Source organism: Myiozetetes cayanensis, unplaced genomic scaffold (genome assembly GCF_022539395.1).
Source record: "Myiozetetes cayanensis isolate MyiCay16 unplaced genomic scaffold, myiCay2020 scf1, whole genome shotgun sequence".
NCBI classification, from domain to species: domain Eukaryota; kingdom Metazoa; phylum Chordata; class Aves; order Passeriformes; family Tyrannidae; genus Myiozetetes; species Myiozetetes cayanensis.
In genome coordinates this window covers 34475207-34487896 of record NW_026086604.1, presented here as the reverse complement: position 1 = coordinate 34487896, position 12690 = coordinate 34475207, and positions in this window count along the sequence as shown.

Here is a 12690-nt window from a genome sequence, read left to right as displayed (position 1 = left end):
AATCCAGCACAATAAGACTAAAGTAACTCAGAAAACTGACTCAGATCTTAGGACCAAGTATTCTAAGTGGTTTATTCTCTGTGTCAGCATGGAGGTTGCTTGGCTCAGACTTACTAGCAAAAAATATGGTGGGTTTTGAGCAGCAGTTTTGTGACTGTGCACTAAATGATGGGCTTAGGCACCTTAAAAAATATGCATTTTGGAGATAGTACTACTAGCATTGTGCTAGTTATATGAAGAAGAGTCTGAATTTCTTTTACTCTGATTCTTCCTCTGACTTGAGGAAAAAAAATAATTATCATCTCATGTATTATATTTAAATACCCTTTGCATGAGATGAATATAAAATGAATAAAATAACCCAACTCTGAACTAAGTCTTGTCATTCTGTGTGACACATACCTTTACTACCTTCCCTCTCACAAGAAATGGAATGGATATCTATATTTATTTCTGATATTTTAACTCTGTTACTACAGTTGTTAAGGCAACTGTATGGAACTGTACATTTCAACACATTAAGGAATAAGTCAGATGACATAGTAAGGTGGTGGTTTGTTCTATGTCTTAAACAAGCTAGGTTAATATTTAATTCCTTGTAACTTAAATACAAACATGGCTACTGATGAGCATCATCCATGAAAGGATAAGAGTCTGTTCTTGGTGGAAGAAGCAGTACAAAATATCTTTTGTCGCCTGTATTGGAAAACACTGACCAAGTAGCTTGGTGAGAAATATGGCAGAAGACAATCCACATTGTCTTTTAATGACCTTAGAAGAATTTCTACACACAAGTGCACATGAACATATACACACACATTTGTCATTAGTCTGCTGAGTTACCATACTCTAGATTATCCCTGAGGACCACTGTATAATTAGTTGATTTGGACTAGCTTGTAGCACTTAAGAAAGTTGTGAGCTTGTTCTCTTCTACCTCTCTTCTACTTTTCCTTACTGAAATAGTTAAAATATCAACCAATTCTACCTTAGATAGAGCAATATACTCAACTTGACTGTGCTGGTTTTGGCTGGGGTAGAGTTAATTTTCTTCACAGCACCCAGCATGGGGTTGTGTTTTTTGCTTATGTTGAAAACAGTGTTGAGATGACTTAATTACTGTTGAGCTGTGCTTACACAGCTTCAAGGCCATTTGTGCTACTGATTCTATACTGTTGGTGAGGGGGCTTAGGGTGCACAAGGAGTTTTGAGGGGACACAGCTGGAAGAGTTGATCCCAACTGACCAAAGGGATATCCTATACTTTATGGCACCATGCTCAACATATAGAGTTGGGTGAAGAAGAAGAAAAGGAGGGGATATTCAGAGTGATGGCATTTGTCTTACCAAGCCACCATTACATGTGATGAAGCCCTGCTTTTCTGGGTATGGCTGAACACCTGCCTGCACGTGGGAATTGGTGAATGAATCCCTTGAGTGTGCAACTTTTGCTTTATCTGTTAAACTGTCTTCATATAACCCGACAAGTTTCTTCACTTTCGTGAGCAGGTGGCTGCACAGGGCTGAGTTGCAGCTAGGCATAAATCATGGCAATGGTTCTCAACTTTCATCTCTCTCACCCACCCCTCCCTTATATTACTTTTCCTTTCTATAACCTTATTTTGCCATTTCAAATAATACAAATGAAACAGTATTAAACCAAAGTTTTAAGCAAACATTGATAATGCTTTCCAATTATCAGGATAAGAAAGTTAGAAACTGTTGTGTAAGCCCTGGCTCGTAATAACAGATTGATGCTCACAGATATTCCAGCTGTAGTTTTGGATACATCTTCCTAAGGTAGGCGTATTTCTCTCCACAGCTCCCAGGTATGATCCATTGGCTGGTCCTAATTTGTGTTGAGTACCATACTCAGAAATATGACGTGGCTTCTTGCTGGTCCTTGTGTCTGTGTTTCTTCCCACGGAAACCAGGATCTAAGGAAAGACAGCAAGAGGACTTGTTCATTCCTGGATCTTGCTCTAACGCACGTTTGGACTCACAAACTGGAAAGTACTCTGAAGTCTTGCAGTTTAAATACAACAGTAGTGAGCATGAGGAGCTTTCATAGGACACAGCAATGTCTCTACCCACGGTTTCACAAACCCTTTCCTAACCCAAAATAGCAAGAAGACATGGAGCTGCAGACACATGTTGTCCCTTGTCTCTTTTTCCCCACAAGCTGGCAGGTGAAGCTACCTTCTCCTGGGCTGCTGGGGCAGAAGACCTGGGGCCACAAAGTTCAACAAAAAATGTATCATGGAGGTTGGACCATGTGGGCAATTTGACACATTTTGAAGGTTCTTGACATTTTGAATATAAATCTGTATCTCCAAAGGTGTGATTCCTGTTAGAAGATCTATGGTAGTAGTCCCCTTGGCAAAATGCTTCTAAAATAATTGGCAAAGACTTCTTAAAATAAGCAAGATTGAGACAGCTATACTCTTGCAAGTTTTTTTTATGGGCAATCTTTGTGAGGTTTTCCTGTTTTATTCATCTTCATCTTTGGTGATACTGTAAAGGCTGGAGAAATAAAGAAAGGTGTATATACCTGAAATTTTTATCCCACTGCTTAGATTAATTTCTCAAAGACCAACTACTTCATTTCAGCAGACTCAGTTCAGGTCTAACAAAAATATGGCTTTTAGTAGTAGAGAACTTTTATTCCTTAGAACAGCTAATTAATTTCCTTCTTAAATTCCTTTTTTTGCAACAGTAATATGGAATGTTTTACTGGTTTGCCCATTTGAGAGCTATCTCTCCATATAAAAAACAGTTGCCTGTTTGTACGCATAGGTGTGCATGTATGTATATAAATTAGAAAGCTGCAACTCTGAATAACAGCTTTATGTGCACTTGGATTACTGGATCTAAATCTTTTACGTATAAGTATCTTGTGGGTATTGTCATACTAAATGTTTAATACATTCTGGAAACAGCTAGTGCTAAAATGAATAGTATATAAAGAGAAATATGTCAAGTTACAGTTTAAAAATAAAGTCATTACTTCCTATCATTAGACACGGTTACTTTGTATATCAAAGCAGTGTGTCACACTTGTATTTTCAAAACTGGCTTTATTCTTATCATAGGGTTACCAAGAGAAAGGAAGCGAAAGTGCATGATAACCATCCAGAGGTTTTATCCACACCTGTACTCTTACATCAAAGTGGGTTCTATTTTTCAAACTCATTTCTCACTAACACAATTCCAAATTTATTGAAAATGAAAGGAAGCATTTTCTTTTCAGCCTTGAATAACTTTGTCTTTAAATAGTATTAAAAATTTTTAACTAAGAAAGATATATACTTAATTATTTAAAGCAAGGAAACTAGTCTGTGGCCACAAAAGGAACTCATTTTCCCATAGCACATCAGATTAAAATTTTTTTAATCAATTCATAATCAGTATAGCATTCCTGTCTAAAAGAAGTTGGCAGATTTTTGTTTATAGTTTCAACAAAGAGCACATGTTGTTTTCATCAAAGGCTCCTCAACACGTAGAGCCAGACAGTACAGCAGATGCTACTGTGTCTTCATATTGAATTTGTATTTTGAAATAAAAGATGAACTTTGGTTACACATTCTTCTGTGTCAGAAATCACCCCTAAGCTCTTCCTCTGAGTCTCCCCTTCCCAGCCCTCCTTGTGAGGCAGCAGTGCTCACTGTGGGCCTGTCCCATTTAGCACTTGCTTCTTGATATGCATATGAGTCACCACCACCTACAGGAACTCATTTTAATATTAGGAGCTGGTACTACAGGCCATTTAAAAGAGAATAATGTGACAACCTATCCTATAAACAGAGAAGGAATGGTAAAAAATGTGCAATGCTGTGTATTCCCTTATAGACTTTAGGAAGACTGACAAAAATACTGTTTAATGTTTATTCATCTGGGACTTAACCAAAATAATGTTATTTTCCCTGTACCATCCATCCAAAGAACACTAGAATGAGAGTGTAGAAACAACATATGGTCAGACATTTTCCCAAGTACGATCTAAATACTGCACTGTACCACCTCAAGACTTACTTTGGACAGTGGTAAATATTACAATTTGGCCTAACAGGAAGAGAAGGGATGGTAGGGATGTTCAGTGTGAAAGAGCAAGGTGTAAGTTAATTATGTGTCTTGTTTGATCTGCAGATCTCATTGAGATTTCTTCTTTTACTTCTTGCAAGTCAAAACTGATTACGCACTGCTCTGTGAGTTGATGAAGACTTGGACCACAGCACAGCTGACAGTCAGGTAGCCAGTGCTGTCACAAACAGCCAGCTGCTACAAGCACCCTGTAATTCAGGGTAATGTTGGGTCCAATGCAGGAATTTTTTCCAAAGTTACCACTTTCCTCTTTCTATTCTCCCCAGGTCTCGAACACGTGACTTACACAGTGCATGTGGTTGTGTTTTCCTTTACTTCTGCTTCCTGTTGCTGCTGCCTCAAGGAGTAGGAGACATTGCTTCCTCTCTCTCTCTCTGATCAGAATTCGCTCCAAAGCTGCATTTTCTGAAAACTGTCTCTTGCCTTCCTGCCTGGTTTTGAGGTCTCCTGTTCCAACCTCCTTCCTCAGTTCACCAAGAATCCCCTTGATCTATATTCAATAATGTTTTCTGAATGTAGTCATAGCCATTAGATGACAGCTCCAGAAGGTGGTCATCTGCCCAAAGGTGGGACTCTTGTGCCAAGAAGAGGCAACATCCACTTAAGGTGTTAGCAAATTAAGTATCTAATTAGAGGGAGCCCATTTCTCAAATTTCCTCTGTTTCTCTCCCTTTTTTTTTTCCAAAAAAAAAAGTTCTGAAGTCCTTCAGTTCCACAGTCCTGAAGACTGCATTGTACTTACTGAGGAGAAATAGAAAGTACATCTCACTCTCCTTCTCTTCAAGCAAAAGGATGATAATCAGCAGTTCTGCTGCTCCTTAAAAGTACTTACTTGAACAGAGGTATGGTACTGGCTGGGATGCCTGTTTCCTGAAGTGTTAGAATGTATGCGCTGTGCTGTGTAAGCATTCTGTTAAATAGATAAACCAAGATACGGAAAATGTTCAGGAACTTGCCCAAGGCCATATGGCAATTCAATAACAATGCTGGGAATTAAAAACAAGGTTGAAGTTTTTCAAAGAGAAATACTTTCTCACAGGGAAAGAAGGCCTTTATCAACAGTCCTGGGGAAAGTGGGAAGTTGTGAAGCTCTCGAAGTGCTTCATTTTTGCAAAGTCATTCCTGAAGAATGCTCAACTTTTAAAAAATGGCTTGGTTTAGAACAGGAAATTATTAGCTAAAAGTGGAAACATATTGATAACCTGTTCAGATGTATTGTGGATAAAAGAGCAACACCTCCAATGATTCTGAGTCAATCAGAAAATACAAGTACAACCTGAAAATCTTGACGTTTTCGTGGAAGTACATTGTTACTGGTGTGTTATGTTTTAAGGTTATTTTTGAATTTTAATTTTTCACAAGAGCATGGTTTAAAAACACAGAGGTCACCTGTCTTGACCCAAGAAGAGGACACAGAAATGTGTTTCTGCTGCATGCACATGTGGCCTCAGCAGAGGTAGCTGGAATCTGTCCTGCCCCAGTACACTCCATCATCGTTTAAACCTGCAGTTTCTACCCTACACATGAAACTCAAGCATTCACCACCTTACTCATTGAGTTTTTAACAAAGAAATCATAGAGACTCGTATTCATCATGGCTACTTGCACTGAGAATACACTAGGGAAAAGGCCAAGTCCTTACCTGTGGTAAGCGTGTTTCCACAATGATGAGCTCCGATAGCCAGAGCATCAGGCATCTGCTTATGTGCTGCTGGGGCTGCATGTGTGGTGCTGAGAGAGAGAACATATCACAGTGTGTTCTTTCATTTTGGGGGCATCTCAGGAGACCCATCACCTTATGAAGCTGACAAGTTCCCCCAGCCATAAGAGGCTGTTCCAGACAGATGTTTGACAGGCACAGCCACAGCTGTAGAGCTGTCAGCTGTTAGGGAAAGCCTCCGCCTCTGATCCTCTCCAGTACGAGTGAGAGGCCAGTTGCTTCTGATGTGATTTCCCTCCAACATGAGAAGAGGACTGTCTCCCTGGTAAAGCTAATGAGAACACTTTGTGACTGGATTGACGGTGATATAGAGTTTGTCTTTCTACTAAGGTGACATGTAAATAAAGCCAGACCCTTCATCTGCCTCCAGTTTTCTATATTCACAAAAGCTCTGGGTGAAGGGGCTTATCAATTTTAAAGAAACACTTTTCTTTTTTTAAAGGTACAAAAACTTCTGTAAGTTGCAGGACATTTAGTTCCATTTTAAATTAGGACTTTTAGACAGCGTTCCTAAACAACTATAGTTGTAGTAACAGGCTTAATCCATTTAAAGTATGAAACAGAGACGCATTTCTTATATTTGAAAGTAAATTACTGAACAAGTTTTATAGAAAATATAATGCAGTCCAACACTATGGTTTAATAAAGAAGTAGCAAAAGAAATAATTTAGTAAACGTATAGACTTTGCAAAGGTAGTCCCATCACTGACACACAAATGCCTTTGCATAAGCTTTGTTGTGTGAATTATACTTAGACAGTGATAATGGCCATTTTTTTATCTTTTAGTGTGCTTTTTACTGCACAGGGCCATGCTTTAGTGTCCCTAATATGGATTATGTCATTTCCCTCACAGAGTTATTCTGATAGCCACTCAGAAATATCACACCTCTATCCTGGGTTGAACTTCTCTGTCCATGTCATCTACACCATGCAACGAGTGGGTTGATGATGTAAAAGAGATAATTCTGCCTATTTTCCTGGTACCTTTTTTTTGGTTCTCAAATGCTCATACAGACAGTTTCTGTGTATTTCCTGACCTTCATAAAAAGTCAGACCTCCAGCACTTTGGCCTTTACAGCAGTGGTGTTCTTCTGCATACAGTATGTAGGACAAAATAAGAAAGATTTTAGAGACAGAAATTCTATTTAATATTGTTAAAGAGTCATTCATAGCTGTTAGAAATCTACTTTCATTCAGAATTTATATACTGGGGGATTCTTTTGTGTTCAGAATGCTGGATAAAAACAAATTTGTCATTTTAAGAGATTATGCAGACACTCTGAAGACATAAGGCACTATTTTTTCAGGAAGACATTTTGAACAGCATGTATATTGGAGAAATGTTTTGGATGGGAGGTGGAAGAGCAAACGGATGACAAAACTTCTCTTATTGGCCAAACATAGGAGCTTCTGGTTCTGTTATGATTCACAACTACAGCTGGCCTTGTGACCTTCTTTACTACACACCAATGGATACTGCAATGAAAGAAGTTTTCTTCAGAAAGCAATATGAGATGAAAACAATGGTGAGAAACAGTGATGTGGCCTGGTGACTTCAAGAAAGGGCCTTTTATTTTCTAAAATATTATTGGTGCTATAAAGTGAAAGAAAAGCCAGAAGATCCCTGAGGTTATATTCCTAAAAAAAGCATGTAGATATCCACATTTATCAAACTGTGTCTACTTTAAATTTTTCCTTTAATAAAACTTCATGCCTGTGCATTGTTGTTCACATTCTACAACAAACAAGTAGATGCAGTCAAAAACTTGAGTCTTTCACAATAACAAAATTGACAACCAGATTTATCTGAGAGAATTTGACTCAGAGGGAGCACAACAGTGTCACTCAGAGGTATCTTACAGAATGTTATTTTTCAGGATAAATACTTTTGAAAAATGAAGCAGGATGACAATGTTCCTAGCTTTCAAGTAGAATCTGACCTGTGCAGAAAACAGAAATTAGTTTATATGAGTAAAACATATAAACGGTACTCTTTAAAATCAAAAGGGCCTTCTGGATAAAATTTGGGTGTTTATTTTTATACAAAAACATCTGTACTAAAGGACAATTTATTCAATAGGATTTGGGCGAAGTGTACTTTCCCTGGAAAGCCAACATAACAACAGGAAAGCACTTCTCATAAGGGGCATACCCAGGCTATAAATGTTTATTGTGTTATTGACAATTATCTGTTTAAGACTGGGATTACTCGACGAGTAGTTCAGAAAACACTGCATTATGGCTTAATTGCTTAGGTATCTAATTCATTTTTAAAATACCCTGTAGATAAAGAAGATAGCAAAATAGTGGATGCATGTTTATGAATGGAAATTTTGCTCTAACTGCCTTCCTCTCATCGAGGTGCTTCATGTTTGTTTCAATCAAAAACTGTCTATAGTTGTCCTTTCTTTTTCCTCATATTTAATTAACACATTTGGATTTTAGCTAAAAAATTAAGATCAGAATTCCTTGTGAATTGGCTGCCCTAACAAAGTGATGGTAGGTGATATTTTTTCAGTCTTTTTGTATAAATGACAGCTAACTTACAAAGACTAAAAAATACTAATGTCAATGTTGTGGCAACATATGAGATGCCTTTGATCTCAGGGGTATCACCAAAATAGAGCCAGCAATTGTTCTAAAGCTTCATAGAGAAAAGATATCTCCTTTATTGTTAAAGAAAATTATCTTGTGAATGGATATTCTACAGATTTAGAAGTCTTATTAGGTAACCTAGTTTTATTTCCAAACCAAGGAAGAACCATTTCCTGTAACAAATTTTTCAGTGCAAAATTTAATTATCAAGTCATTGGCTTCTATAACTTCTCATGTGACTGTTCCAAAGACTAATAGATTTACCAGCCAGGAAGCTTTACATATGTTCAGACTGTATTTTAGGCCATTACACTTAATTCTAATGCACTAAATAATTTCTTGTGAAGGGTTGACCCTCTGAATACTGTAGACCAATATCATCTTGCAGTTAAATTATACATTTTTAAGTTTTCTAGCCTATCAACATAACAGAGACTGTTCTCCCATTTCCTTTTCAATTTTTAATTCATTTCTATTAAGATTGTGGAGGTAAAAATGAGAAATCTTTCATTCAAAGGATCAGTTGCAGAAATCAAGGGTTCCTAAACGTGTTTCTGTCTAGAGAGGCGAAGAGCAAGTAAGTATTTGAAATATGAAAAAAGTGTTCTTAGGAACCATATATGGAAAGGCAGTTCTGGGGAAGTGGTTGGGTTAGAAAACATAGCATGACTTTACTTCTGCTCTCTGCATTTGCCAGTATCTTCCTGATAAGGAGGTGAGGCCAGAATAAGAAAAGAGTCATTGCCTCTTTCCTCTATGACAAGACACTCCTATTTATGAAGCATTAAATTAAAATGGACTTTTAAGTATATATTCATAGCTAATGAACTAGTCTATAAGGGTAATATGTTCTTCCCTTTCAAATCCCTCCTTAAAGGACACTTAGTGCTAATTATTTGTGTTATTATAGTACTTAGCTACCTCAATAGTAAATTGGGGGTTTCTTGTAGTAGGTGCCTTATTTGAACATTCCCCACTATAGAGAATATACTGATGAGGTATGAGACATGACAGCAAAAGGAATTAGATCAAGCACAGGGGCAAATACAACAATGTTTTACAAATTAACAAGATTCTTGAATCAGGCTTTTTTGACCTTTTCCTCACAAACTGTGTTAAGGAATTCTACAAAGAAGAGCACATTAGAAAAATCCCCAAACCCATTTCATTTTAATGGCATTTCAGACCTTGAAAAGTTTCACAGTTCAACTGGCAGTATCAACAAAGCTACCTGAGACCTAACATAGATACAAACTTCATCCTCCTGATTTCCATGGCCCAAGGAGGTGTCTGTTGGGAAAACCTGGCCCCCAAAGTCCCTTTAAGACCAGGTTCCTCTCAGACTCAGTAGCCCCAGAGCTCTCAGTGTCTGTGACATTAGTATAGCTACTAATGGATTTGTTTTAAATTAGGAATTCAGGAATTCCTCAGTCTAAAAATCTGAGGTAACCCAGAACCACATAGTGTCCCTTAACAATGAAGATCTTTGGGCTGTTTGGACAAGTTGTTCATTTCTGGAAAATGCTTTCTTCTACAAAAAATTGGAGAGAAGGAGAATGAAAACCCATTGTACTATTTCTGTTTTAAAATACTATCCTTTGGCTTAATTGCTATTCAGATTAAATAATTTAGAGCACAGCCAAAAATCAATAGTATGAAACAGAGGAAAAAACCTGAACATTTTTAGTCGGCCTACTATTTTCCTTCATCTAGCAGATAATCCTATCAACAACAAAGAAAAAAAAAAGCCTAAAATTTTTGGCACCACTAATTATAATTCTTCCTATTTTTTAATTCATGGTGAATCATATGAACAAGAATAATTGACAATTGAGGATTTATTTGTGCCAGATTTGAACAATTTGCATCCTTTTCAGGAAAACAATTATGCATGTACTTAAATTTCAAGTAGCTGAAGGGTCCAAAGTATAGCAACTTTATAAACCTCTTGTAAAAGCACCTCATACATTATGGGACATTTAGGTAAAATCCTGACCTTTAAATCCTGTATTTAGTTTGTTAATCTCCATAATATAAACCAATCAGAGGTATTTTATAAACTTAACATATCTACCTCAAAACATGCATATTTTTTCCAAAATGTCAACTGAAGGACACCACCTTTCTTTTCAAATGTTGTTTTGCCTATGTACCGACAACAGCAATATTATATATGTTTCTATACAACACGTAGCAATTCACCAGGAGAGACGAAAATTCCCCCTTTCCCAGACACCTCCTTTAATCTGCCGACAATTCTGCAGGGTTGCCACCTAGACAGGAACAACATCATGTTCACCAGATCACTGCACCACGGAAAAGGCTCTTTCCTGGGGGGAGAAGAGGGGAAAGGTGAACCAGAGGAAGCTCTCCTGCTGCCAGCCTGTGGCTGTTGGGCATATGGGAAGTACTCGGGCACCACAGGCAGGGCTGTGGCTGAGCTGGGATGCACCTGTAGCGCAGAAAACTCATATTGCAGAGACTGTGGCAATATTGGCACTTATTGGCAGTTCTTGTTGTAAGCTGGCACCAAACAGGTATGTTGTACAGAAAGAAGCACGACTCTTAATAAAGTTGTTGTAACTTTCCAAAGTAAAATAAAACAAAAATAATAATAATAATAAAAAAAAAATACAGGCATTATCTGCTCTTGTCTAACTTTTATATTTCGAGCTGGTGGTCTTCAGATTTGTGTTTTTACCTAAAGAATTTATCTTCAGAATGCAGACATTATGAGTTCAATGACAAATAGAAAGGCATTTATTCAAGCTTCTCTAGAAGGCAAGCATCACTTAATGAAGAAGACAGTATTTCTTTGTATACAAAGGAAAATAGAAACAACAAATCCAATTTTTTTCAAAGTCTCTTTTGAGGACATGTACATGTCTGAGCCCAAATCCTAAATCTTATAATCTCTTTGGAAGGGTTACATCAGAGCTTCTAATCTTATTTGCAGAATACTCCCACATCTACTGTTCACTTAAACACTTTAAAAATCTAAATGGAAAAGTAAAGAAAAGGTAATTTTTATCATCAGACTTTCTGAAATAGTACTTACAACCTCTAAAGAACATTGTTGTTTGCATTGCATCCATTTCCTACATTGTGTAGGCTAACAAGAGAAAAAAGCTTGGCTTTTTTTTTCTTTTTTTCTTTTTTTTTTTTTCCCAGAAATAAGAAGACAAAAACCTCACTCACACCACTAATTACTCCAATTCTACCTACATGAGATTTTTTTTGTTTCTCAGATTGTCCTTTAAACCACCTCAGAACTTACTCAAATGAAAATCTCACCTCATACCTATAAGGTGAGAGCACATTAAATAAAATGCCATTAAAGTTCTGTGCCTTTTAATTTCATACTTAAGTTAACATAATATAGGCATTAGATTTTTTCCATGAAGAAGTGACCTGAGACTGGTAGAAACCAATGAAAATCCATACAGAATTTTCCTAAACCAACCACCTTATACTTTTTACCCATAATTATTTGTGCTACTACATTTCCTATACAGTTTATTCTGGAACAGTGCAAGGCAGAGAGCAGTAGCTGAAGAAAATAGTCCACATGAAAGTATTAATTTTTGTTTCCTTCTCAGACATTATAATAAAATAGTGGATGTAGAACCAGATTAGCCTATTTCTTCAGCTAACAATTATTTCTTTTTAAATTCCAGAAAGTTTAATGTCTGCCTAATCTTGAGTGATAGCCCTAATCAAACTTTTTGTTGTCTCTCTCTTGCAGCAACTGAAGAGTGCTTGAAAGTAAACAGAAATGATGGAAAGGGAATCCCTGTAGTAGAAATTAAGAAATAAAATACAGGGATTAACCTTCAGCCTTATGTGCCTTTATCTCTCCTCTGCCTTGAAACTAAAGGGAGACTGTTTAACCATTAAAAAAGATTAAAGGTATTAATTAGACTAAGAGATAGAAACCTATCACCCTTCTGTCAGAGCAGACCAGAAATAAACCTTCTTCCAGATAGAAAAAAAATAAAATCTATACTTTTAGAGTTTGGTCTAAACAAAAGTCCTGTTGATCAGCTTTCTGTATTCCTATTGTTGTCTAGAAGATTAAACAAATGAGCCTGAAATTGAATAAACATTTTGACGAATTTGTGCATGAGGGGCAGAGCCACTACTTCCTCTTCATATCAAAGTAGCAGCACTACACACAAACAAATATAATTCTGTTGGGATTTCATAAATCTATGTAAATAAAACAATGGAAGAAGATTAACAGACAGCCCCCAGCAGTGGAGCTCTGAATTGCC